At 40.5% G+C, this 27,084-nt stretch overlaps 1 protein-coding gene and 1 long non-coding RNA gene across 2 annotated transcripts in view; both read left to right on the top strand.

Annotated features, from left to right (window-relative positions):
* The window catches only part of LOC100554039 (chromatin remodeling regulator CECR2), a 145,000-nt gene that overhangs the window by 46,818 nt on the left and 71,098 nt on the right, over positions 1-27,084 (top strand). The gene's annotated exons all lie outside the window — the stretch shown is intronic.
* Positions 25,013-26,310, top strand: LOC134299655 (uncharacterized). Its single transcript, XR_010006907.1, has 2 exons — positions 25,013-26,159; positions 26,242-26,310. It is a non-coding gene; the product is annotated as an uncharacterized LOC134299655 (long non-coding RNA).

The raw sequence follows: 27,084 nt of genomic DNA on the forward strand, positions 1-27,084 counted from the left end.
TCCTGTGTTTTCTCGCCATGAGTTTTGTAAACAACAGAGAGGTTTGGAAGCGGCCTCGCGCAGGAGTGCTAGAATAATTGCTAAGAATTTAGCCAATTAAGCCTGCTTTCCATGAGAATCTTTAAGGAGTCAAACATCTGGTCTCAGAGATTAGCTTTCGTTTCTGGTTCCCAGAGAACTGCTCTCGGCGGGAAAGTTAGACTCTATATAGGTGTTTTACCCGCGGAGTAACTTTGCGGAGTCAATTCGTCAGCCTCCGGAGCGAGTTGTGTCTGGACAGCGCGCTCCGATCCAAGCCTCGTTCCTGTTCAAGCCTTGTTCTTGTTTTCAAGCCTTCGCTCCTGTTTCCCAGCCTTGTTTACCTACGGACCTTGCCTCGCCTTTCAGGACTAAGCCTTGCCTTGTTTCACGGATTTTACCAAGTAATTCCACGGATCTTGTTCTTGTTCCTTGTTACCTTGTGCCACGATTCAAGCCTTGTTTTCAAGTATCAAGTTAATTCCTAGCCTTGCTCAAGTTCATGGACTAAAGGACCTTGTCATCTCCCCTCACTTTGCCTGGCAAAGTGAGTGTTTCGGTTATTGGATTACAACTTTGGACCTTAATATTTCATATTGGACATTGTTTCTTTGGACTAATTTTGACCTTTCCTGAAAGGTCTGCTTCTGGACTAACTTTTACATTTGCTTTTATTAACTTTATATATTTCCTTAATAAAGATATTAGATAGAATCTGGCCTCTGCGTATGGTTATTGGTGCTCTGTAGCCTGGGTCGTGACAACCACTCTAACAACTATCATGTCAGACAACACAGAAAAGACATTGAAATTCACAGGCATGTGGACAATTTCAACAGAAAGGAGGAAACCATGAAAATAAACAAAATCTGGCAACCAGTATTTTAAAACTGAACTGAATCAGAACAGAAAATAAATAACAACATTCTGAAACAGAGGAATTCTAGACATGAATCAATCAGGGACAGCTAACACCTCCGAACAAAGGATTCCCCTAGGCAGGAAGAAGCCAGGCCTTGAAGCTGGCAAGGCCATTAATGCTAATCAAGATGATTAATTACAACATTAACACTGGCCTCCAACAGACACGAGGTCTTTCCCCCAGAAGCCATGTGCTTCTGGAACATGGCCATACAGCCCAGAAAACTCACAACAACCCAGTTGTTCTGGTCATGAAAGTCTTCGACAAGACATTATGCAAGAAATCTTTCAAAACAATAATGTTACCATCTTCTCACCTGGAAGACTGCATTTCTGGTGGTGATTACAGCAATAGAATTATGTGCTGTTAGAGTCAAACACCTTACCTATGTTTTCATTATGGCAACATTCAGAAACCTAACACTATTCTTTTGTCTGATAGTTGTGGTAATTTTATATATAAATTGGGAAACTTGACCTCCGAATCAGAGAAAATATTTTGATATCAAGGGAGGCCTTGCCTTCTATGTTGATAGGACTTCTGGTTTTAGAACTTCTCAGGAAATCTGCTTTTCTATGAAGGATTTATTTATTTATTTATTACAATATTTATATCCCGCCCTTCTCACCCAGTAGGGGACTCAGGGAGGCTTACAATAAAACACATATATAAAATTATACAATACATTGTGAATCAATTAAAAAGTTATTAAATTACATCAGACATTCATAAAAAGACATAAAATACAGATGGGCATGTTCCGAGCCTAAAAGACTGGGTCTGTCAATTGAGTTCCAGCATACATAATAATAATAATTAGTGCTGCTAATTGCTATTCGAAAGCCTGGCTCCACAACCAAGTTTTGACTTTCCTATGGAAAGATAGGCGGGAGGGAGCCTGCCTGACTTCAATGGGAGGGCGTTCCATAGGCGGGGAGCCACTACTGAAAAGGCCCTGTCTCTCGTCCCCGCCAGCCGCACCTGTGAGGCTGACGGGACCGTGAGCAGGGCTTCACCTGATGATCGTAAGCTTCGAGGTGGGTCTTAGCGGGGGACATGTTCGGACAGATAAGCTGGGCCGGAACCGTTTAGAGCTTTATAGGCTAAGGCCAGCACCTTGAATTGTGCTCGGTAGCTAATCGGCAGCCAGTGGAGCTGGCGTAACAGAGGAGTGGTACGCTCCCTGTACGCCGCTCCAGTTATTAACCTGGCAGCCTCCCGTTGGACTAATTGAAGCTTCTGAACAGTCTTCAAAGGCAGCCCCACGTAGAGTGCGTTGCAGTAGTCTAAAGGGGACAAGAGCGTGGACCACCGTGGCCAAGTCTGGCTTCCCAAGGTACGGTCGCAGCTGGTGCACAAGTTTTAACTGTGTGAAGGCTTCCCTAGCCACCGCTGAGACCTGGGGTTCCAGGCTCAACGATGAGTCTAGGATCACACCCAGACTGCGAACCTGTGCCTTCAGGGGGAGTGTGACCCCATCCAGCACAGGCTGTAACCCTATACCCTGTTCGGCCTTCCGACTGACCAGGAGGATCTCTGTCTTGTCTGGATTCAATTTCAATTTGTTGGCCCTCATCCAGACCGACACAGCGGCCAAGCACCGGTTCAGGACCTGGGCAGCCTCCTTAGTGACAGGTGGGAAGGAGTGACAGAGCTGGACATCATCTGCATACAGATGAACCGGACCCCGAAACTCCTGATGATCTCTCCCAGCGGCTTCATGTAGATGTTAAACAACATAGGGGACAATACAGAGGCCTGCGGGATCCCACAAGTCAATGGTTGTGGGGCCGATCAGGCGTCCCCCAATGACACCATCTGGGACTGACCTTCCAGGAATGAGTGGAACCACTGCAGAGCAGGATGGCCTGCCTCTTGCAGTGGGTGGTTTCCATGATTCATCAGCCTATGAGCTGTCTAAGAAAAAATCTCCAGTCCAAGTTCATAGTCATTCCACACAGGCAGCTGCCACACGATTCACTTTTTGGGTGGAGTGTCTCAGTCATGGGCAAGCTTTGGCACTCCCAAGTGTTTTGGACTTCAGCTCCCATAATTCCTAACAGCCAGTCAAGAGAAAGAAGGAAACCATGAAAATGAGCAAATCAAGACAATAAATAAGGAACACCACTCAGAAACAGGAAAACTCCAGACAGCAAACAAGTGACAAAGAACTCTTCTCACACCCTGGACTTCCCACAGATATATATTGACCTTCCTTGCCTAGTTTCTCCATGCCTCACAACCTCTGAGGATGCCTGCCATAGATGTGGGCGAAACGTCAGGAGAGAATACTTCTGGAACATGGCCATACAGCCCGGAATACATACAACAATACAATCAAGTGCCATTTAACACCTCCCAAACAGAGGATGCCTCCAGGCAACAGAGAGGCCAGGCTATCTCTCTGCAGATACCCTCACTGATTGACTTTGCAACTTCATGGCTACTCAATGCTATTCCAGCTTGCTAATTGCAACATTCACACTTGATTTAAACAGACAACGGTTCTTTCTCCCACTCTGGACATTCCACAAATACACACACACACACTTGCTTCAGTGCCAACAGAACCTCTGATGATGCCAGCCACAGATACAGGCAAAATGTCAGAAGAGAATGCTACTGAAACATGGCCATGTAGTCCGAAAAACTTATAGCAACCAAGGTGGTAGGCTGTTAGGAATTGTGGGAGTTGAAGTCCAAAACACCTGGAGGGTCGAAGTTTGTACATGCCTTGTCTAGAGGATGTCTGCAGAGTGATTACAGGATCACAGCCAATGACATTTATTTCCTGCTGCAGGATAGATGCAAGATATTAGGCTGATGTAAATTTTGGGAGAGTTGTTTTGTATTCCTATCATGTATTTAGGGGAGTTGTGTTACTTTCTCTGGCCTGACTTCTCCTTGTGGTTAGCAGTTTGCTATCTCCCATTGGTGAGTCACAGACCAAAAAGAAGAGATTGCTTACCAGTAACTCTGATTTGTCAAGTGGTCATCTGTGAATTCCTCAGTCCTTTGGACTACTGTGTTGGGTTTCAATGGAACTTCTGGTTTAGGCAGGAAAGTGCTGTTCTATAATGGTGCTGAGAATGACTAGGGCTATTGCAAAATAGCTTATGTAAGCTGGGACAAATATCCCAATTGAGTCAGGTCACAGATGACCACTCAAAGAACCATGGTTAAATGTGCTCTTCCAGTGATATTTGCAGGTCATGCTTCTTGGTTGGGAGTGGGGAGGCAGAAAGGATGTAAGGATTTAGTTGTCAATAAAAATGTTCTGCATATTCTCAGTAGCACTCAAACTAAATTTCTCTATATAGGCAGCCCCCAAGTTACAAACAAGATAGGGAAGGTTCAGTAGGTTTGTTCTTAAATTGAATTTATTTGCAAATCAGAATAGATACATTTTTGCAGTGTAACTCCAGCCAAAAATATATGTTTTAGCATAGGTCTTAACCCCTGTGGTTCTGTTTTGCTGTCTGTGCCCCAGTTCAGATAGTTTGACCTCATTTCCTGTCTCTGTGATAATTGGATTTTGAAAAATGTGCATTGTTGTGGAAACAAGGATTGGTGAGAAGCTTCAGTGGAAACACCTTTTCCCCATGATAACTCTTTCAGGAGTGAAATTCCCTTTCTAGGGGTAGATTTCTCTCACTTCCTGTTATCTCACTCCTGTTTTTAACCAGGAGTCATTTGTAAGTCTGGTGTTTGTAATTCGGGGACTGCCTGTATATGAAAATATAAAAATACATTGTGATATATTATGTTGATAATATATGAAACATGCCTGCACTCAAGCTGTGAGGTGCAGGGACTCCACTTGAGAAGGAGTAAACTACTAATAGCAGCTACTGTTTCTAAAACGTGCATTTCACAGAATAGGGGGATAACCAGTGAAACTTTACTGGAGATATTGATATTAAATCTCAATTTTTCCAAAACCATGCATGTAGAAAAACAGTGTTGCATTGGGGTGGAAAATAAAATTAAAAGGAAGCAGAATCAGCAAGTAGATGAAAGGCGCCCCTTTTAACTTTTGCTCCTGGAACCCAGCAATTCTCAGCAGTTGTCTGGAGACTATTTGGGATGATCCTGTGGAGTTCCAACAAAAGGAGAAGCAAACTCCCACCCCCGGGTCCCTCTTCTTGACAATGCATGAAAAAACTTGATAAATGATTTCTCTATCAAGGGATGGTGGAGATGGAGATGTCTGGGAGCACATGAAGGAATGTATCTAATTTGAGGAGTGTTACAAGTTGAGAGACTAAAAGAAGATAGTTGAGAGCATGTGATGTCCATGGACATGCAAATAACATCAAACCCCTCAGCACTTCTTTACCATCCCACAATGAAGAAGAAGCCTGGTAATCTGGAAAAAATGGAAAGATATAAAAAGCTTCACAAGCCTCTCGTTCTGGTGTACCTGAGGCTTCATTTCCCTGTATATTTTTGATATCAAGTCTAGACTGCACTTTAGTTGCACATTTTCATTCCAGTCACATTCTCTCAGCCTCAAAGGAAGGCAAAGGCAGCATCCCATAAAACTTGCCAAGAAAACCCCATTCTAAGGCAGAAACAACTTGAAGGCATACAACAACAACAGCAAGATAGCTCACTTCTTCACCTGCTGTGTGGATACTGGAAAACTAGCAAATTTGCATAGTTCACTGTGGTTCATAGCAGCTATCTTCCTCCCTTTCCCCTTCCGCTCTCTCAAACATATATAGAGCTTTTAGCCCAGCCAATATTGCTTCTGATTCAAAATAAAAAGCTACAGAAGCTGAGTCAGGCTCTATTGAATGGAACATTAATTACTCTAAAACAAAACCAAGAGGAGTTCACAGATGGGGCCCAGCACTTTGAATTCCCTTCTTCCCTTTTCCACAACTTCTCTAGAGAGAACACCAGCTATTTATGCAATCCTTCATGGTTGGCACTATTGGACCCTTTTGGTCATTCTCCACTCCCACGGGGTTTGCTCACTTTACCAGTTTCAGACATTTCAGAGCAGCCATGGAAGGCTCCCAAAGGCAGACGGTTCTGCACAACAAAAACTCCAGGTCTTTGATTTACAGTGTCTCCTTTGCAGTGAACAGTGTCAATTAGGATGCATCTGTTATTGGGCAAAAAAAAGACTCTCTATCTGCTGTAACAGAAGAAGGAGAATTAGTTTTACACTGCAAAGGAAGCTAATGGGGTTTGAAATCATTTTTCTTCTAGCTGGCAATCCCTTTTTTCTTTATTTTTTTGGATACTGCTGAAAGAACACATTGTGATGTTTCAAACTTCCTGTCTCAAACTTATATTTTAAATAATCTGCCAGTACTGCAGTACAGGGCCCCTGGTGGCGCCGCCGTGTGTTAAAGTGCTGAGCTGCTGAACTTGCAGACTGAAAGGTCCCAGGTTCAAATCCCGGGAGCGGAATGAGCGCCCGCTGTTAGCCGCACCTCCTGCCAACCTGGCAGTTCGAAAACATGCAAATGTGAGTAGACCAATAGGTGCTGCTCCGGCGGGAAAGTAACGGCGCTCCATGCTATCATGCCGGCCACATGACCTTGGAAGTGTCTACGGACAACGCCGGCTCTTCGGCTTAGAAATGGAGATGAGCACCAACCCCCAGAGTCGGTCATGACTTAATGTCAGGGGAAAAGCTTTACCTACCTACTGCAAGTTACTCAGAAAAAGAATTCAGTTTGTCAAGCAATACAGTACTGTATTTCACTGATTCTAAAGTGCACTTTTTCCCATTTCAGGGGATGCAGAACAGGATCCATCTTATAATTGATGGTGCCTTAGATTCACTTTTGTTTTTTAAAAACACGTTGCCCTTACCTCCTTATCTCCAAGAGAAGAGGCGGAGGAAAGGCCTCAGCCTGAAATAGCTTTTGTTTTGAGTGGGGAGGAGGTTGTCTTACCTCCAAGAGAGAAGGAGGAAAAGGAGGATGGGCTGCAGCCCCAAACAGCTCTGGCTCTGGTTTTATAATTGTCTTACCTCTAAGAGAGGAGGAGAAAGGCCCCAATGGCTCTGCCAGACTCACACCATTGTGTCTTTAGCCATAGCCAGACACCACTTCCTGATTTCCCATAGGGCAGTATATGTTTGTGTATGTACACATACATACATACACACACCTGTGTTTTTCTGTCTGTGCTGCTGTTCAAAATATTTCACCTCACTTCCTGTCCCTGTAATAATTGGATTTGAAAAATGTGGCTTGTTGTGGAAACAAGAATTGGTGAGAAAACTTCAGTGGAGACACCTTTTCCCCATGATAACTCTTCCAGGAGTGTAATTCCCTTCTGGAAGGTAGATTTCTCTGACTTCCTGTTGTCTCACCTCCTTTCCTAACTATGAGTCATTTTTAAGTCATAGGTTTGTAACTTGGGGACTCTGTGTATAGAGATCAGTCATCACTGTGCTCCTTCTGGCCTTTTATAATGCTTGATAAAAAAAAATGACGATGGTGGCTTTGTTGTGGGCTCTAGGCTGTGGCAAAAAGAGCAGAGGGGGTAGATGCTTCTTTCAGGCTTTCTCAATATGGAGTACGCTCAGTGTTTGAGAGCTTAGACTGTGGGGGGAGTCCCTGGAAGAAGCCATGGCCACCTTTTCTCTTTCCCTGGCAGCTCTCTTGAGGTTATCTGGCGGAGGACGGAGGTCAATTTTCTGTTATGGTGAAGAAGGACTAAAGAGCTATAGACATTACAAAAGGCTGTCAGAAAGAGCAGAGGGTGACAATGCTTTTTCTAGAAAGATACAGTGGAAAAAAGGTCTTGAATGGGTGCAAAGGAAAATGATTGTGGCTAGGACCAACTGCCCCCCGTGGGGGTCTTGGCACTTTTGCCATTCTGCGAAATAGATCTTAGGAGCCCTGTGCTGTGCCTTAAAATTGTCCTTTTGACTTGTCCAGAGCTTATATCAAAATAAGTTTTGGCCCCCAAAACTACTCTTATCATGTACATGAGGCTGAGTAAATACAGTAGATTTTAATGGCACATAATGGGACATATGATGGGTAATCTATATGTGCATGTGCCTTCCAAAGCTCCTGTCAACTTTTGACAACCCCATTGTTAAGCTTTTCTTAGGCAATTAATCCTCAGAGATGATTTTGTCCGTTCCTCTGAAATATAGTCTCCAGCACTTTGCATTAGTTAGTGGTCTCTGATCCAAATACTACCTTCAGGGCATTACTCCTGATACAGCTACCTTGTTGGAAGACTATTACAGGCTCCACAACGAAGATCCATTTATTGAGCAAACTCTTCAGGCAGCACAGAGCATTTTTCCTCCATCTCTGAAGCCAAGAAAAAATAGTGAATAAAGCTAATAGCAGAAGTTGATATGGGCAGGAGCAGTCAGAAGGTGTGAAGGTTGTTAAAATGGTTGAGCAATGACCCCTCACAAGCTAATACCCATGCCAACATAAAGGCAGATCAGATAGCTCATCAACTTCAGAAGAATGGGAAACCCAACCTTGCCACCAAAATAGGAAGGAAACTAATAGTCAGATAACCAGATAATGAGAACAACAACCTCCATGAACCTTTTACATCTACTGAATTGATCATGGCTCTCAAAAAAATGTAAAAATGGCAAAGCAGCTGGCCTGGATGATCTACGGATGGAACAAATTAAGAACTTTGGCCCAAAAGCAAGGTGTTGGCTGCAGAAGTTTATGAACAACTGCATTGTATTCTGCCATATCCCCAAAATCTGGAGGAATTATTATAGGACTACTGCACTCTTTTTAAAATCCTGCATGGAGCGCCGTTACCTTCCCGCCGGAGCGCTACCTATTGATCTATTCACATTGGCATGTTTTTGAACTGCTAGGTTGGCAGAAGTTGGAGCTAACAGCTGGCACTCACGCCGCTCCTGGGGTTTGAACCTGGGATCTTTCGGTCTGCAAGTTCAGCAGCTCAGTGCTTTAACACACTTCGCCACCGGGGCTCCTTGTAAAATACATTGTAAAATATATTGTAAAAGGATTTTAAAAAGAGTGCAGTAGTCCTATAATAATTTCTATATGCCTCCAAATCCTCAAGAAAAAGGGAGACATGATTCATTATGCTCAAAAGATGGCTGTTTATTAGCTATTTTATTAAAAAAATTAAAAGACTGGTATCACTTCATAGTTTTTCAAATAAAAACTAATGTTCCTACATTTTGAGATATGTCTTCGTTTTCTTGGTAAGATTTCTTTGGATGCTTCTAAGTTTTTGCTCTTTTTGCTATCCTGAAATGCCTACTGCAAACCGCAGATTTTTACCATTTGAGAGCAGACAAGCAGTGATGGGGTCAGTCAGGCTGGAATAGGGAGGGCATTTCACATAAAGACCATAATAGGAAAAGGCTTTTCTTGCACACACTCCTGACAAATGAGATGTAGCCGGGGAATATAGAACATGGACTTAGATATTGATAGGTGTCCAGATATGTACATAATAAATGCCTGAGAGATAGAAAGAGACAGTCTATATGGAATCCTGAAGTCAGAGATTTCCAGGACTTGGCTAATACATTTGTGAGTCTTTTGCCACCGAATTGTGTGTTTCAGCATCTCCCTAGGCAGCTTATTATCCATAGGCCCCAGGCTGATCCTTCTCATCAGGTTAGTAATTGGGCTCTCCTGACAGATTATAAAAGGACTTGCAATTAAACTTTGCTTAAGCAACAATGTATTTCTGTATCCTTTGTTTATGCTTTTTATCTTGACTTCTGACTCACCCTTGCCTTTTGTTTTGTCCTTATGTACTCCTCCATACTGACTTCATCCTGTTGTTCTCTGGCATACAGTGTGTGTGTGTGTGTGTGTGTGTGTGTGTGTGTGTGTGGAGTATTTAGTCAGATACCAATTGTATAAGTTCTCCCACTTAAAAAGATGAGAGAGGCCTGTAATTGACATCATTGGTAGACCTCAACTATGAGAGACAACATGAGAAAACACATTGTCTGATTGTTCACAAATTTATTTGCAAGTTATGGTGGAAAATTAGTATTAGGTCCATAACAGAAGTTCATCTCAATACTTTGTTATATATCCTTTATTGGCAATTACAGAGGTCAAACGTTTTCTGTAAGTCCTCACAAGGTTGGCACACACTGTTGCTGGTATGTTGGCCCTTTCCTCAATGCAGAAACTCCCTCCAAAGGTTTTTTATAGGGTTGAGGTCTGGAGACTGGCTAGGCCACTCCAGGACCTTGAAATGTGCTTGTGATCATTGTCATGCTGAAAGACCCAGTCTCGTTTCATTTTCAGTTCCCTTGCTGATGAAAGGAGGTTTGCACTCAAAATTTCACAATACATGGCCCCATTCATTCTTTCATGTATACGGATCAGTTGCCCTGATCCCTTTGCAGAGAAACAGCCCCAAAGCATGATGTTGCCACTCCCATGCTTCACAGTAGGTATGGTGTTCTTTGGATGCAACTCAACATTCTTTCTCCTCCAAACACGATGAGTTGTGTTTCTGTCAAACAGTTCTATATGACCATATGACATTCCCCCAGTATTCTTCTGGATCATCCAAATGCTCTCTAGTAAACTTCAGTCGGCCCTGGACATGTACTGGCTTAAGCAGGGGGACGTGTCTGGCACTGCAGGATCTGAGTCCCTGGCAGCATAGTGTGTTACTGATGGTAGCCTTTGTTACGTTGGTCCCAGCTCTCTGCAAGTCATTGACTGTCCCCCTGTGTGGTTCTGGGATTTTTGCTCACCGTTCTTGTGATCATTTTGACCTCATGGGGTGAGATCTTGCGTGGAGCCCCAGATCGAGGGAAATTATCAGTGGTCTTGTATCTCTTCCATTTTCTAATTAATGCTTCCACAGTTGATTTCTTCACACCAAGCTGCTTGCCTATTGCAGATTCAGTCTTCCTAGTCTGATGCAGGGCTACAATTTTGTTTCTGGTGTCCTTCAACAGTTCTTTGATCTTCACCATAGTGGAGTTTGGAGTGTGACTGCTTGAAGTTGTGGACAGGTGTCTTTTATACTGATAATATGTTCAAATAGGTGCCATTACTACAGATAATGAGTGGAGGACAGAGGAGCCTCTTGAAGAAGTTAAAGGTCTGTGAGACCCAGAAATCTTACTTGTTTGTAGGTGACCAAATACTTTGCAAATAAATTCGTGAAAAATCAGACAATGTGATTGCCTGGATGTGTTTTCTCATGTTGTCTCTCATAGTTGAGGTCTACCTATGATGTCAATAACAGGCCTCTCTCATCTTTTTAAGTGGAAGAACTTGTACAATTGATATCTGACTAAATACCTCCTCCCCCCCAACTGTATCTCAAAACTGCTGCCCGTGATCTGGTCCCAGAATGTTTGGAAACAATACACTGAATTGGTCCTCAAGTCAAATTTGCAATCAAATTAAATGAAACAATATTGAGGTTATTGGCTCTATTGGGTGAATGTTAATTAATATTTTGGCTGCCAGATTCTGATCCAAGTTAAATTTAAAGAGAATTCCCTCCTAATGTTTCACCTGCATCTGTGGCTGGCATCTTCAGAGGTTCTATTGGCATTGTGGCAAGTGAAGTGTGGCAGTGTGGAATGTCCAGGTGGGAGAAAGAACCATGGTCTGTTTAAAGCAAGTGTGAATGTTGCAATTAGCAAGCTGTAATTAGCATTTGAGTAACCATAAGGTTTGCAAAGTCAATCAGTGAGGGTATCTGCATAGAGGTAGCCTGGCCTTTGTTACCTGGAGACATCCTCTATTTGAGAGGTGTTAACTGGCTCTTGATTGCTTGTGTCCAACCTGCACACAGAATATTATTTGAGAACACAGAAATTCTGGACCACTCTGACAACCATTATGTCAGACTACATAGAGAAGCCATTGAAATCCACAAGCCCATGGACAACAACAGAAAAGTGAAAACCATAAAAATGAACAAAAAACTGAGGAAGTTTTAAATTAACGATTCAGAAAAACTAGAAACTTATTTACATATGCTGTAAGGAAATGTTTTATTTTACTTCTAGGACATATCATTTTGGTAACTGTGAATGAAAGTAATATGAAGCATTCACTAACTCATTAATTTATTTTATAAATGCTACTTCTTGTTTGGTCTCCTCATTACATTAATCAATTACAGGACAGAGTACTTTCCATTGTTAAATTATGTTTTAATTAAATGTTTGAGTGCTTGCTATATTTTTTAAAAACAGCAACATGCATAATTTTTTTATATTTTCTTCGATATTTCCGATTTTAGCAAATGTATGATCAATGTGTGTGTTCATTATCTAGTGCATTAAATCATTATTTTTTCTATAATTTATATTTGTGTTAACTAGGATCTTAATTTTGAAGATCAGAAATGTTTTAATCTTGTGTGTTTTGGATTTTTTTAACCTTTCCCTCTTGAAAATTTAGACAGGCAATCCCCCAATCATCAAATTATTTTTTCTTTTCATGTTCCCACTAATGCTGTATGTGCACTGCCAATGTCTTTCCATTCCCTTCTTCATGTCGTTCAGTCTCATCCTCACTCACATCTGCTCCTATTTCCTTGCAGGTTCTATAATGGAGCAGCTTCTCCCTTTGTTTCTCTGTAAAGATTTTCTCAAAGAGGCAAGAAAATTAAAGCACCCTGATGTAACTTACTCCAGCGTGCATTCAAAAGAGCATTACGCTACAGTGCACAATTGCTTGCCCCTTGTTCAGTTGAGTATTGTTCACTACACAGTACCTGGAAGGTTGCCACAGGAGGCAAGCAGAACTTTCTGCAGACCCTCTGCCGTTATTATTACAGAAAGAGAACAAACCCTGATTCATTATGTTTCAGCATCATTCTGTATATTAATAGTACTAAGTCTAGATCTTTTTCATGATTACCGTACTCTTTATTTTTAGAGTTTTCTACTGTATAAGTTTTTTTATAGATTCTACTCTCTCCTCAGAGTGTGAGAGTCAAAACAACATTATCTATGTACAGGAGAGTCTCACTTATCCAACACTCGCTTATCCAACGTTTTGGATTATCCAACACATTTTTGTAGTCAATGTTTTCAATATATCATGATATTTTGGTGCTAAATTCATAAATACAGTAATTACTACATAGCATTACTGCGTATTGAACTACTTTTTCTGCCAAATTTGTTGTATAACATGATGCTTTGGTGCTTCATTTGTAAAATCATAACCTAATTTGATGTTTAATAGGCTTTTCCTTAATGCCTCCTTATAATCCAACATATTCGCTTATCCAACATTCTGCTGGCCCGTTTATGTTGGATAAGTGAGACTCTACTGTACTAGAAGGGCGGTGTTGGAAGGCTTTCAGGGGATTGAGCATTTTCAATGGTCATGGAATGTTGGTTGATTGTACAAAAGAAGGAAATAGCAAATGAGTTAGGATGGACTGGAATAGAGTACTTTGGCCGGTTTGAATCCTAAACAGGATCAGTATGAATACATATATTTTCCAAAGCCTTCTTTCAAGATCTTCTGTATATGCAGGAACTATGTTGGCATACTTATGGAAATCAGTATCCTGGTTTGGTATTCTGGCAAAGGATTAACAATAGTTTAAACAAACCATTGTATTTCATGTTTCAATGTATGTGTGCCAAGTATTGATCTTCTACTGCCTGCTAATAAGGCTTCATGCTGTCTGACCATCTTCGAACCTTTCATGGAATTTTACCAGGGAGACCAACTTCCATGCCTGCTATATTGCATGAGATGAACAGAAGCCTCAGACATCTACACTATATATGTGTGTGTGTGTGTGTCTATAATCTCTCTAAATAAAATTCAGCGTATGTATGTATGTAGGTTGGTAGGTTGGTTGACTTGTTCATTTGTACAGCAAAGGTTCATACATGGCTTGATAGATCTGGATCAAACTTGGCACACATACCCTTCATTATCCAATTTAATTGAGAGTTAAATTTTTGGGCCCAGAACAGAGGGAAAAGAAAATGAACAAAGCAGATTGGTTGTGGCTGGGTGAAGTGACCCTCTGTGATATCACTGGGAAAGAAAAGTAGTGAAGAGGCTTGGCTGCTGCTAGGTGACATGTATTGGAGAGGGAGGAAGGGAGGGAAGGGAAGGGAAGGAAGAAAACACATGGAGAACCAAAGGTTGGAAACTACTGCTGTAGAGCTTAACAGAAAAAGCCAGATTGCTGAATTCCAGATTTCCTAGAATGGTTTAAAGCAGGGGTCCTCAAACTTTTTAAGCCGAGGGCCGGTCCACAATCCTTCAGACTGTTGAGGGGCCGGATTATCATTTGGAAAAAAAATACAAACAAATTCCGATGCACACTGCACATGTCTTATTTGTAGTGCAAAAACAACAACAACAACAACAACAACAACAATGAAAGAACAATACAATATTTAAAAATAAAAACAATGTTAACCAAGATACATTGATCAGGATTTCAATGGGAAGTGTGGTCCTGCTTCTGGCCAATGAGATAGTCAAGTTAATTACGATTGTTGTTGTTGTTTTTGTGTGCCTTCAAGTCATTTCAGACTTTGGGCGAGCCTAAGTCTAAAAATCATTTATTTATTTATTTATTTATTTACTGCATTTATTTACTACATTTGTATCACACCCTTCTCACCCCAAAGGGGACTCAGAGTGGCTTACAAATTATATGTGCATACAATATATTATATTATTAGCATAGCACAATATTAGCATTATATATTACTATATTGAATTATACCACTATACTGTAATATTATTAGTAATATTATATGTAATATAGAACATACAATTAATATTATTATATGGCATTATTATTAGTGTTATATTGTATTACATTATAATATTATTATCAATATTATATGTATATACAATATATTATATTATAAAACTGAGGGCGGGGGCCAGGTAAATGACCTCGGAGGGCCGCATTTGGCCCCCGGGCCTTAGTTTGGGGACCCCTGGTTTAAAGCCTACCCTACCATGCAGTCGGTAACTAGGTTTCAATAAAGTTTCAATAAAGTTCCAAATGAAACTCCTAGGAAAAATGCTTATCTTTAGTTATATCAATTTTAAAAGATTGAGTACAAATTGGTGGATATAGCTATCTCTGTAAGAATGATTCAAGTGCTCCTTATGTACTTGGCTTCCACCACATCAGTGATGCCAGTGGTGAGGTTCAGAATGTGTCCCCTATATTTTAGTCCATTGACTCATTATTCACTTTGGCATCTTACAGTACTGAGGAGTGTTTGTTGATCTCTGGCATGGTGGATGAATCCAATGTATGTTCAGGTGGGCATCCCCTTTTTTCACTCTACTACTTACCTGGAAATTATTTGAGTGATTATGTGTGAACTCACACAACCTTGTCCATCCTCCTCTCATCATGTCTTGTTTTTTCTTGAATGCTGTTGCTTGTGCACTGCACAGGCCCAAATAGCCCATTTGTGAACGTTCACAGATGGCAACTCAGAGAAATACAGTTACACAACCTGTTCTTCCATATCTTCTCCTGTGTCCGTTTATTGTATGAGAGAAAACAGTCAAGAATGTATGTCTCAATTTTTGGAACTCTATACCTGGCAGAATAGATGGTTAGGATGTTGAAGAAGACATGTAGACAGAATGACTTTAGACTTCAGTGTCAAGGCTGAATTCTGAATGTTGCCCCAGCTCTTGGAAATAACATGTTACAGATAGCAACATTAGCTGTATCATGTTCTAAAGAGAATAAGATAATGACATTAAAAGTGTTATTTATTAACGTGCAGTTAATATTGTTCATATTCCTAAAACAAGGCTTTAAGAGCAGGAGTTAAGCTATTTTAATTTTTAAATATATTTTAATAAGAAATTTGTCAAAGCAGCTAGAAAGCTATGCCTTATTCTCTCGAAACAGTGACTAGTGAATAACTTTAACAAGTCATATTGAAGTTGGGCAGAGGGGAAAGAAAAATGAATTACTGTCATTCAAGCTCTGTAGCACTCCTCTATAAACAAGTTTAATAGGAAATGGAAAAATTAGGACTTGCTAATACTATTTTTAATTTTAATTTTGTTCTTTGTGGGGGAACAAACAAGAGTGGCATAATTGTGCTGCCTTTAACTTAAAGTGTGAAGTAGTCTATTTCCAACTTCATTGCATTGCATATCTAGACTCAACCAGATGAAACTCTGGATTCCCTCCCTTCAAGGGTACTTTAAGCTCTGAAAATTTGGGCTTATTTAATGACCAAGTCTATATATGTCTTAAATTATTTTAGTGTGAATAATTTCAATATTGTAATCTTTCCTGACCCTCATCAGAAAGATGGACTGCAAATCAAAGCAGCACAGCCAATCACTTGTTCTTTCATTCTGGTTTTTTCTTTTTATTTATTTATTTCTTTTTACACCCTTCCAAAAGTGTGACTAGCTACTGTTCTTTTTATTTATGAAACAAGCATTTATTTACAGTGAAAACTGCTCAGTTTTGGAATTAAGTCTACAACTGGCCTCCTAACTCAGAATCTTATTTTTATGCACATCTTTCTTATCAGCTGTGATTAGTGGAATGTGAATTCCTGTGAGGATCCTGGTTGTTCTCTCAGCGGCTGTGAAAGCAGCAGTGTTGGTCACTAAGCAACAGTGTTGGGTCCTATTTGATTTGATTTTACCAGCATCCTGTGCTGGATGATGGCTCAGTGGAGCAAAGCAGTACTGTGTAGCCATCAAAAAATCCAAAGTAATGTGGAATTCCAGTTGGAATTAAGAGGCCAGCCTGGGAATGTTAGCTAGCTCAGTAAAATATCTGAAGGATGCTTGAACAGTTTCTATCAAGAGCCTGAAAGTCTGTACTGTTCATCTTCCTAATATAATTTACATATCCAGTGGTGCTAAATATTCTGCTTTATATGTCTGAAAAGTAAACTTTACTTTTGTATTGTAGTGTTCAGGTTGTACTGTTACTATAATAAGTGACATCTTAGATGTTCTCTTGACATGTTTGAGGCATTTTGATACCATTATTTTATGTATTTATTTTGGTTTCTCCAGCACAGAGGTCCCCAAACTTTTTAAACGGGGCCAGTTCACGGTCCCTCAGACTGTTGGTCCTGGTCCATTGTCGGTGGGGGTCACAATTTTTCTGGTTGCTGGTGAACGATAACTCCTGTAAATCAAGGTCTGTTTCCCTCAAACTTTTCCAGTATTTTCTCTTGGTTATGGGGAGTCTGAGTGCCTAGTTTTGCCCTGGTCTGTCATTTGTGTGGATCTTTGTGGTCTGTTGAAGTTGGAGCTGAATCGGACGAAGCTACTGCAAATCCCATCATCCATGGTCTGTCCTCCTCTAACTGCACCAGGACATAAAGTGGTTCATCGGGGGCTCTGTGTGGCCGGTTTTGTCCTGATCGGTCATTGATGCAAATCACAGTGGTCTATGGGAGCTGAAGTAATTGTACGTACTGCATATCCCATCATCCATGGTTCTCCCTCCCTCAAACTCATTTTACTCTAAAACACATGCGTATTGGAATGCAATGTTATGTCAAAATTTCAAGTTAATTGGCCGACTGTTTTTCGAGTTCTGCATACACAAACATACACAGGCTGTATTTTTATATTTAAAGAAGATTTAGGTTTGCTTAAGTGGAATATGAATATGATTATAAGCACTAATAAATTTTGTTTAATAGCAAGGAGTAGAGAAATGTAAACATTACTTTTAAGGTTCTGGTTTTTTGTCTTCAGTTGTTTTGATAGTATAGATTGAATGTCTGCCCCAAAACTACCACATGAATAGCATTCTCTCTCTCTCTCTCTCTCTCTCTCTCTCTCTCTCTCTCTCTCTCTCTCATATATATATATATATATATATATATATATATGGGTAATGAAATTTCAGCCTAGGGCAAAACAACAAAACTACACATCCCAGAAACACTAAACTTGGCAGCACAACCCCTCATCCATGCCTCTACGTTCATACAACAAAAAGAAAAGAAAAATAAAGTCCTAATTAGAGGGAGAGGAATAATTGTTTTTATCCAATAGCTGCCAGTTAGAAGGCTAAGCTCCGCCCACTTGGTCTCCTAGCAACCCACTCAGCCCAGGGGACAGGCAGAGTTAGGCCTCACTTAGGCCTCTTCCCCACTGCCTATAAAATACAGATTATCTGATTTTAACTGGATTATATGGCAGTGTAGACTCAAGGCCCTTCCACACAGCTATATAACCCATTTATGATGGACTTAATGTAAGGTAAAACCTTTACCCTTTACCTTAACTACCACCAATTCCTCAATGCTTTATTTCCAATACCACCATACTTCGCCCCAGCAACGCGTGGCTGGACACAGCTAGTATCTATATATATAAAAGGCTTTTGGCATCACAGCGATGCACAAAACAAAAAAACCCCAAACCCCCCAAACTCAAAAATTGGCAACACAATTAATCATCCCCGCCTTCAGTAAGATAAAACAAAATTATACTAAAAACACAATCACAACACCAACAACCGCAACAGGCGATATACGCATGCGCCACAATCCTCCCAACCCTTTCCGCGCGCACACACACACCCCTCGCTCACCCTCTCTCGCGACCTCCACCGCCCTCGCGCCCTTCACCCTGTTGCTTCACCTTCCTGCCTTCTCAGCCCACCCGAAAGGTGGCTACTCTCTGCGGGCCTCCAGGTGCCCCCCACGGACCCATACACTTTGCTGCCTTCCCCGGCAGCCGGAAAGGCCACGGAGGCTCCAGGCGGCCGCTGCACATCCAGGCCTCAATTTCCGCCCTTCCCCAACAGCCGACATACATACACACGCACACACACACATCCCCATATCCATGTACACCCGCCCTCCTCCGCTACCTCCTCGCCCCTTCCCGGGAGGGCATCTCTTTCCTGGGACGGCGTCCTATGTGAGGCCAGTGCTTGGCGCCTGGCTAGGCCTCGCCTCCCTTCTCAGGCAGCAGGCCCAGCCAAACCCTTCCTCCACCTTTCCCTCCTGCAAAGGGCAGCCGCTCGGAAGCCCAAGGCAGCAGGATGGCGACAGAGGAAAACCACCCTCTGTGGCTGTGCTCCGACCTCAGCCAGCAAAACATTCTGGACTCCAACTCCCAGAAACGCTTGCAAGCTTCTTCAATGGCTATGAATTCTGGGAGTTGAAGACCCAAGCGGTTTCCAGCAATGCCAATGGATGGCGTTCGGGACTCCAACTCCCAGAAACCCTCGTGGATGGTTCAAAGGCCAGGGATTCTGGGAGATGAAGTCCATGGTACCGGTTGAAAAGGCCATTGGCCAGGCGCCAAGGGAAAAAGGACGGCAAAAACAAAGTCACCCTCCTTTTCTATATGACTGGCCTTCATGGTCTCTCAATTAGCAATAATAATAATAAGAATAAAAATAATCCAATAATAATAACCCAACCACACATCCTCAGGAGTGACAGTTAAACTGACACTTAAATAATAATAGTAGTAATAATAATAATAATAATAATAATAATGTGCACAATGTCACATATAGGAGTATTATTATTATAAATTTAAACCGTAACTATTCATATCTCACATTTCTATCTAAACAAACATACACGGAATTTCATGTCTACACTTTGGCCCCATCTCCAAGACATCTCATTAAATATCCCTATTATACAAATACAGGGTATATTTATCCAAATCTAGGTCAATCCCAAAATCCCTGAACATCAGTATTTCAGATTTTTCTCTATCGAAGGAAATATATTGGAATGTCGCGCCTCCGTCTGGGCCCATCCACAAAACATCTCATTAACTATGCACACTATGCAAATGCACGACATACATTTATATATTAATTTACTAAATTTATATCCTGCCCTTCTCACCCCGATGTAGACTCACAGAGGCTTATAAATAAAATATACATACAATACATTATATTATTATCAACGCACAATATCAACATTACATATTATGTACTATATTCTACTATACCACTATACTGTCATATTATTTCTAATAAAAATAATAAAATAAATACAAAAAAACCCAAAATAAAATAATACAATTAAAAATAAAAATAATATAATCAAATAATAAAATATAATACATAAAAATAATAAAAGAATAAAAATACAAATAATAATAAAACAATAAAAATAAAATAAATACAAATAATACAATAAAAATAATGAAACTAAAAAAATTAAAAACACTCAAAAATTAATACAATAAAATACTATAATAACACAAAATAAGTAAAAATAATACAACAAAATAATAAAATATAATAAATAAAAAACGTAAGTTACAATAACATTAATTTAAAAATACAAATAACATCAAATAAACATTCCACAACTATTTTTAACCAATACCACCAACACTTTGCCACAGCAATGCGTGGCCGGGCACAGCTAGTATATATATATAAATATAATGTGACGTTTTATGATGGAGTAAACAGCAAAACCACTGAACCAAATCACACCAAATTTGGCCATAAAAGACATTGCCATCCAAGCTATGTTTTTTAATTTAAAAAATCTAGAAAAATAAAGTCCAAATTAGAGGACAAGGAAGAGCCATTGTCATGCCACCAGAAGATTCTCACCTGCTGTCCTGTCCATTTAAGGTTCTAAGGGGGCGGAGCTTAGCCTCAGCTCCTGCCAGCTTCCAAATGGCAGTTATTTTTATCAGTTAGCATTTGTCAGTTAGTGTAGCACTGGAAGGAAGAATATGAAGCTAGAAGGAGCACAGAAATTCACGTCATGTCGGATCTGTATTAACTGAAGTCATGTCTGAACTGTATTAATTCAAGTCACAACAGAATTGTATTCAAATTAGATTAAAAAGCTATATAAGACAGTGATACATAAAGTCATGTCAACATTGTATTAAAGTCAGTGCAAAGATATGTAGAATCCAGTCATGTTGGGACTTTATACTGTGTGACAATAACCATCCAGAATTGAATAGACTTCAAAGATTTCCTTTCCTCACAGAGACTTTTGATTTCCCAAATACAGTCTCCGATCTGTCCTTTGTGCTATGGTGCCTTCCATTTCATTTAGTTAAGCCCCTTTAGGCCCTGCACCCACACTGCCTATAAAATACAGATTTTCTGATTTGAACTGGATTCTGTGGCAATGTAGATTCAAGGCCCTTCCACACAGTTATATAACCCCAAATGCCAAGGCACATAATTCACAGTATTGGCTTTGAACTGGATTATATTATACCATATAATCCAGTTCAGTGTGGATTTTATATAGTTGTGTAGAAGGGGGCTCATATAATCCACTTCTAAGCAGATAATATAAGATTATAAATATAATATATAAAATTACTATAGTATAATAAGACAGAACATTAAAAAACTCTAAAATCAGGACAGTAAATGAAGAATCACACTCAGAAGACAGGGGAATTCCAGACAGGAAACAATCAGGGCCAGCTAATACCTCCCAACAAAGGATTCCCCCAGGCAGGAAGCAGCCAGGCTTTGAAGCTGCAAGGCCATTAAATGCTAATCAAGGTGACTAATTGCAGCATTCATACTTCCCACACCAAGACTATTGCCATGTGTGGGCAACCAAGGATTCCACAAGGTAGAAAGCGGCCAGGCTTGCAAGCTACAAGACTATTCAGTGCAATCAAGCTGGCCAAACAATGATTTCCCTATGAAGCAAGTAGCCAGGCTTCAAAGCGGCTCTGTGATTGAGGGTGCTATTCCAGCTCGCCAAACAAGAATTCCCCTAGCTATAACACAGGCAGGCATTGAAGCTGCAAGGCTATTCGGTGCAATTCAACCAGACCAACAAAGGATTAACCTTGGTAGAAGATGGACAGGCTTTGAAGCAGCGATACTACTCTGTACTATTGAATCTGACCAACCAAAGATTCTCCTAGGTAGCAAGCAGCCAGGCTTTGAAGTAGCGAGGCTATTCATTGCAATTCTAGCAGCCCAAAAAACCATTCCCCTATAATGCAAGTACCCAGCCTTCCGAGCAGCAAGTCTATTCCATTGTATTCCTGCTCACCAAACAAGGATTCCCAAAAGAAGAAAACAGCCAGGCTTTGAGGCTACAAGACTATTCACTGCTATTCCACCTGGCCAACAAATGTGAGAAACTGCAAGTGTTTTTGTTATGGAAGTAGAACATTCAAGCACAGGAGTTTGGACTTTTGGGAATTAATTTTGAGACCTGAATAAAAAAGGGGTTTTTCTGTTTCAGAATTGGAAAAGAGGCTTCAGGATTTTAAAGAAAGATGAAAATGCCATTGGTATGTAATGCTATGTTATGATAGTGGCCCTTAACGTGCAGACCTGATATCATTGGGTTACAGTGGTTCTCAACCTGGGGTCCCCATATGTTTTTGACCTTCAACTCCCAGAAATCCTAACAGCTGGTAAACTGGCTGGGATTTGTAGGCCAAAAACATCTGGGGACCCTAGGTTGAGAACCACTGGGTTAGATAAAATTAGATTAGCCATTGACTTAACTGATAAGGCAAACAAGTGGGGTGATACCTGGCAACCTTACTTGTTGCTTCTCAGAAGTTTAATTGATGCAGAATCTATTCCATTGACCAAAAGTATTGCTTCTGTGTGGTCGCATAGTTATCAAAGCACTCTTATGAATTTATGGAAAAGTTAATTTTCTGGAATACTTCCAAAAGAACTTGTCATTCCACCTTGTCAAAGGCCTTCAGTGCATCTTTTCTCTTTAAGCTTCTGTCATATTGGATTATCAACCATGCCTTCCTTATGTGATATTTCTTTGCAAACAATACAATGGTTAACTAATTGATTCTGAATTATTTCTGATAGCTAAATAAAACAAATTTGACAAAGTAGCGATACATTTATTGGCCAACCAAAATGTAAAAATCTGCCAATCTCATACAAGTTTTCAATGCTCCACTGTTTTCTTCATCAGGCAAAATACGTTTTAAAAATCATATAAAATAAAATAAAATGATGATGTTGGTGTCACAGAGCTACATTTTGAATTATCTTTTGTGGATTTTGTTTTATTTTGCAGTATGCACCCTTAATCTATTTCTTGTGACAACTAGTTATTTGTAATGGATTGACCCACATATAATACAATGCAGTAGTCTGACCAAGAAGGTACCAGTTGACAGACTAAGTTACCCACAACCAGTGAAGGAGATGAGTATTCTTATACACCCTCTGCCTTACCCAGTAATGTAATATAGATTTTTAAACAGGGTTGGAGACAAGATGGAACCGTGTTGTATCCCATAGAGTAGTGGTCATCATGCTGAATAGTAGTCCTCTAATGCTGTTCACCCCATAACAGAGTGACCTTCACTCCTGTACATTAATCTATTAAGTTTAAAAGCTACTTGTCTTCCAAAACATAAAATTCAAGATAACTCATAACTAAATAGTATACAAGCAGCAGTTTCAAATATTAAAACACAACTAGATTAAAATATAATTAAATTAAAATGATAAAAATACAATTTAAACAAATCAAAAAGAGAGAGAAAAATCTCCTTCATTAGTAATTACCTAGTGGCAAACACATGGTTATAAAATGTTACAGAAAGAGATGGAGAATGAAAAAGGTATTTGACTACTGGCAAAAGGACAGCAGCACCAGGCTAGCCTAGCATCCCATTGGTTTGAATGAGTCTGGGAGCACTAACCATTGACAACTACATAGCTTCATTTTTTACTGCACTTTATTCCTTAGCTGGCCATAGTTTCCCATGTTATGCCTCCCCTAGCATTTAATTGGGACAATAGTTTTGGTATTGTCCCTCCCCCCCTCCCCCCCCGGGATAGTATCTGACACTACTGACACTCTCCTTGGCCCAGTTCCTTTTAGGAGCAAACAGGGTTTTAAAAAAGCATGTCTATTTTATGTGACCTCATTAGTTTTATGATTTGTTTTATTGTTGATTGATTTGTTTTATTGTTGTGTTTTGTACTACTTGTTTGACCTGGGCTTGGCCCCATGTAAGGTGCCCCGAGTCCCTTTTGGGGAGATGGGGCGGGGTATAAAAATAAAATCATTATTATTCATGATTGATATCCCATTTGCTACATGATCCCCAGCCTAAAATGATCAGACACATGACTTATCTGGGAAGGCTTCTCTTAATCACCTTTTTGTTGATTTGAAATGTTAACTTTCAGTTATGTAATCATGTATCAAATCCAAATGGGTAAAAATATTGTGGTGTCATTACATTTACATGGTTCCCAATATCCTGTTTGGAAGGGATCAATGTTTGCTCTCTCTCTCTCTCCCCCTCTCTCTCTTTTTTAAAAAGTGGTGTGTTTAGGAAAAGAAATGCAATTCCATTTGAACGTTTTTTGTCCCCTGAATTCACAGACAAGATTTATAGGATCCCTAATATCAAGTACCATTGCAGAACTGGCTATAGTTAGAGATAGAAAAAACTGGCTGGTAGTTGGGGGAAAAATACAGGAATTTTATCCTGGTATTTCATATTCAGACAAGGACACTTTTTAATGTCTGTTCTTTCTTTGTCATGTTCATGAGATGGAAGCTACAGCCAACCTAGACCTAAATTGAGAAAGCATTCTCATCCTGTTTCCTTATTGCTGGCCAAGGAGGTAGAATTTGAAATAGGATTATAGTTTCAAGTCCCAGACTTTGTAGTTGCAGCCTGTTCACTATGTTGCCAATGGACTTAAAAGCTTTAGAGAACTCCCACTAGGTAGCCAGGAAGCCTCTTAGTGTAGAAGTTGGCAGCATTGTGGGATCAGCTGTGCTGTATTTATCCCGCTGTTGTGTAGCTTGAGTGAATACTGGAGGTACTAAGGCAGAGATGCTTCTGGGAATAGCATCAAGAACTGACTGGTTTGTTAGCAGATAGTCATGCTGATGCTATTTGTAAGTCTATGATAGCAAACACTTAGGGCTATGCCAGCCAGAATAATTGTGACTGACTACTAAACGTTCATGCCTGCTGACAGGGGACACATATTCCCAGTGTGTGTGCAGTGGCCTTAAAAAAACAGAAAAATTATCTATACAAACTAGTATCTCTGGTTTTGGCAGCTGGAATCATGTACATTGGGTTGTTGTGTGTTTTCCAGGCTGTATGGCCATGTTCCAGAAGCATTCTCTCCTGATGTTTTGCCCACATCTATGGCAGGCATCGTCAGAGATTGTGAGGTATCTTGTACATTGCTTTTACTGGTGTGATAAATGGAGTGAGGGTGAATACATTCTATATATTGTTAATCAACTCATATGTGCAATTTTATTTTGCCAGAGATGATATAAAATAAGTAATGCCTCGCCATTTTTTTCAACAGGTTAAAAAATGTTTACTCAGAATGTATGTTTTACTTTAATTACACTTGGGATAATGCTTAAGATTGCAGTACTTCTTGTGTGTGCATACCTTCAAGTCACTTCTCAATTTATTAATTTCATAGGGTTTTCTTAGGCACTGGTTTTACCAGTTCCTCCCAAGTACTGATTTTGCTTAGCTTCCAAGGTCAGACATAAATAGAAATCACTGCCTGCATCCCCCATATGCTTGAGTGAATTCCAAAGCTCTATTTTAAATTCATTGGTCATGTTTACCTTTAATAAACAATTAAATTAATAAATCATTAATCTAACATTTTCCTGAGCAATTACATTTGTTTTGTCCTTGGTTAGAAAATCGAGGTAATAGTTGTTGTGACTGCGCCTTCGGGGATTATGGTTGATGGTGATGGGATTCGAAGAGGAAGAAAAAACCCTCGTGATGAGGGTTCACTGGAGGAGTTGCGCAGGAAGCGACTTAGAGAGCTATATGGGGGATCTTTTGAGGAAGATTCAGATGGGGAGTTTGGGGAAATGGATGCTGAGGAACAGGTGGTGGCTGGGGAAGTGGGCACTGAATGGGCACAGCCACCGGAGATGTCTGAGGATTTGGGGCCTATGGATACTACTGAACCTGGGGTTTCTGCAGGAGCTGATCCCACTTGGGATGCTTGGAGAAGGGAGGATGGTTCTTTAAGTGTTCATGGGGCTAAGTGTGGGCAGGATGATTGGGACTCCGATGAATTGCTAGGTACTCCGGATCCACGAACTCTAGCTGTGTGGAGTTCAGACTCTGAGTAGATTTGGGACACCTGGTGTTTGGGTGTGAGTGTTTGGTCACCCAGGAGGAAGGGGAATAAAATGGGAATGTTTGGCCATTGCACTTTGCGTGTGGCAAGGTGTTGCTGAGGCGCCATTGGGATCTCTGTGTTTCCGTGAAGACTGGACTTGGACTGTGATTCGGATGTAAGTTATCTGGGACTGCTCTGCAGCAGAGGGATGGAACTGTGTGGGTTTCCTTGGACTGCATTCTGATTACTATTTCTAGCTGCTGATACCATCTGGCTTGGCTCTCGCTGTGTCTTATCGTGGACCTGGTTTGGATGACTGCACCCTCTTCGGACTTTGGATTGAATTTGACCTGGCTTCTGTCTACGCCCTCTGACTGACGACTACTCCCAGCTTCTGACTACTGGTTTGCCTTTCGGAATTTGCTACTGCCTCCTGACCTGACCTTGGAATCTCCTGACGACGGCTATTCATCATCCCTTTGAAGCTTTCGGCTTTATCTGCACCGTGGAAGCAGTTTACTGCTCTTCTAGTTTGTTTGTTTTCAAGCCAGTTTGCTGTTTTTCTTTTGGGAACTGTCCCTTTAAATCCGCAGAGCCGGCTGTCTGTTTTCAGAAACGGTTTGAAGCCAAAAGAGGCTTTTGCACTTTCAGTTATACTCTGCAGCTTCTGGAAGGTTTCAAGCCTTCGTTTATTTTGCATATTTTCTTGCAGTCAACTCTATTTGTTCTCCAAAGCTGAATTGAAGCTTCTTTTTAGTTTTTATTGAATGCCAGCACGGGAAAATAGCGTGGCTTGTTTTTGGGTTATTTTTGTCCAAACTACTCTTGAAACACTGATAAGTGAAGTGTTTCAAGGATACTTTCTGTGTTTATGTTATTTTGGCTTATCTTCGGAATAAACTCTGTTTTGTTTGTTAACTGGCGTCTGACTCTTGACAATAGTGGCCTTCTTATGGTCTCTTGTTGGAATACTAAGGCTATCCTTTTCAATGGAAGAGCTGCCCTGAACCTCCTATTGGGTGAGAAGGGCGGGATACAAATACTGTAATAAATAATAAGTGGAGGAAATATACTTTAAATATACGAAATGTATAAACAAA

This window comes from Anolis carolinensis, chromosome 5 (genome assembly GCF_035594765.1).
Source record: "Anolis carolinensis isolate JA03-04 chromosome 5, rAnoCar3.1.pri, whole genome shotgun sequence".
In the NCBI taxonomy this organism is placed as follows: domain Eukaryota; kingdom Metazoa; phylum Chordata; class Lepidosauria; order Squamata; family Dactyloidae; genus Anolis; species Anolis carolinensis.